The sequence below is a fragment of the Limulus polyphemus genome, unplaced genomic scaffold, assembly GCF_000517525.1.
Source record: "Limulus polyphemus unplaced genomic scaffold, Limulus_polyphemus-2.1.2 Scaffold9677, whole genome shotgun sequence".
NCBI lineage: Eukaryota > Metazoa > Arthropoda > Merostomata > Xiphosura > Limulidae > Limulus > Limulus polyphemus.
In genome coordinates this window covers 7673-10257 of record NW_013675287.1, presented here as the reverse complement: position 1 = coordinate 10257, position 2585 = coordinate 7673, and positions in this window count along the sequence as shown.

The following is a 2585-nucleotide window of genomic DNA, read 5'->3' as shown; positions in this document are numbered from 1 at the left end:
TACTGTGAAACTCAATATGTCCGTGTATAGTGCGCAGTATATTTTTGTCCTCACATACTGTGAAACTCAATATGTCCGTGTATAGTGCGCAGTATATTTTTGTCCTCACATACTGTGAAACTCAATATGTCCGCGTATAGTGCGCAGTATATTTTTTGTCCTCTCACACTGTGAAACTTAATATGTCCGTGTATAGTGCGCAGAGCATTTCTAACAGTGATTGGTCTTTGTGTATTGACTGGTTTATTTTTGTGTTGATTAGTAATTGTACGTGCGCGTGTGAGTGAATAACATTGTCAAGTAAATAACCATATTACTTAATTCGCAATCACAGGCTGGACTTATGATCACGTGTAATTTGTGTATATGTCTTTTTAAACAATACTCTGGACATAAAGCATAGAAGAGTGACTACGATTGAATATTACTATGAATGTATTGTAATATAGGATAGTAAAATAATCTTGCGACCCAAAGCAAAATGCTCCCAAAAATCAAAAAAGTTTTGACCTATTACATTTTCACTGATCATTATTAGCAAATACCAGCATATAAACTGTGTAGTTCTTATGGTTGATAAAATAAACCCGTTTTACACATATGACTTGAATCCTCAAAGATAAATGTCAGGAGTTCAGACTTTTGTTTATTCATCTTTTAATATAGATTTGTGTTGTAACTTTGGTTGTTTTTTTATGTCAATTCTTATCTCCTGCGGTATATTATTAATATTATTTTGTTTGCTTCAAAATTTTTACGCAAAACTTTTGTTTGCTTGGGGGGGGGGGGGCTCATGCAAAACCACCCAAAAGACTTTTCCGCATAGCTGTCACTACATTTTGAACAAATTAGTTGACGAAAGTGAAGGCAATTTGTAAAACCCACTGAAAACTCTTGGGTTCCTCTTGTCTGACTAAAAAGTGGGATTGACTATCGCTTTTATAGCGCACCCATGACTCCAAAATCTGGAGCGACGGCTGGTCGTAAACCATGTATCATCGAAATTTGGGCATTTACCACAAAAAGAGAGGGGAAAAAAAAAGAGTTAGATTAAAATTTAATAAACTATGATTACAATACCATATTGCAAATAACTCACTTGCAGGCCCTCTTTAGAATATAATTCATAACATGCTTTAGTACATTGATACATTTTATATTCTTAAATAAAAGTTATGGACGTAGAAGTGAATAGATAAAAAATAAGCCTGTAACTGCAAGGAAAAAGATGTACTTCACAGTTTCTAAAGTTACTTACTACCGCTGAGTTAGTTTCAGTGTAATGGAACCTATTGCTGCCTTTACGTACCCCCAGTGGCACGTCGGTAAGCTCGAGAGGCTTATAACGTCAAAATTCTCGGTTCACTCCCTGCAGTGGGTACAGTACAGTACAGGTAACGTATCGTATAGCTTTGTTTTTAAAAACAAACAAACTCCTACTAGTTATTTTTATATAACGCAATGGCTCAACAGTAAGTCTGGGTGATTGTTAGCCAGTTCTGTATCTTTGCTCTTAATAAAACAAAACAAAACCCTCAAGTTATTGTGAAAGTTAGTTGTCTTTTTTTTAGTTAGATATTAACTGTAAAAAAGTAACAAATATGTTTCTAGAGAAAGCTTGTATTAAAATTTAGTGGAAATGGAAAGCATCAAGAATGACTGTTGGCGAGATTAATAGTTGTTAATTATTTTTCCGAAACAGAATCTCTTAATTGATAATTCAACACAGCTAAGATACACAATAAATGTTGCAAAACTATTGAAAAAGGGTCTGGCATGACCTAATGATTAAGGCACTCGACTGGCAATGTGAGAATAGCGTCTTCGAAATCAGTCCCCGAACACGATAGCCCTTTTAGCCGTGGGGGCGTTATTCGTTGGTTTTGTTTGTTTGTAACTAAGCACAAAGCTACACAATAGGCTACCTGTGCTCTGCCCACCACGGGTATCGAAACCCGTATTCTAGCGGTGTAAGTCCGTAAAGAGTAGCCCAAAATTTGCGGGTTGGTGGTGTCTATCAGCTGCTTTCTCTCTAGTCTATCACTTCAAAATTAAAGGCGGTTAGCGCAGATAGCCCTCGAGTACCTTTGCGTGAATCTCTAAAGAAACAAACAAACTATTGAAAAGAAAATGCCATAAAAATAGCATAATATCTTCTTGTGGCATTATAATATACTGAATAACTGTATATGTGTTCTGTCTTTTGTATGTTTTTTCACAGCTATAAATATAGGTTATGACAATAACTTCATATTTCTGACAAGCCATGTGTCATCTGTAACGAATTTGTTATTATCCATTTATTTTAATATCGACGTTTGTTTAGATTAAATTTATATTTAGAAACATACATAGCTTATAGTGTCAGATATGTATTGCGAAACTCCCGCCTATTCTCCAAAGTTCTAGAAGATTCTTGAGACTAAGAATCAACAATATTTGTGTGTACGTAAACAGTTGTGTTAGCGTCAGTATTGTTACGTAGAACTGAAATTTCGAGAAAGCCTCCACACGCTAATAAATATAACCAACGCAACGCGCAAAAAGTAGTATCTATTTTTAGTTTGCTATAGTCAGTGTGCTAT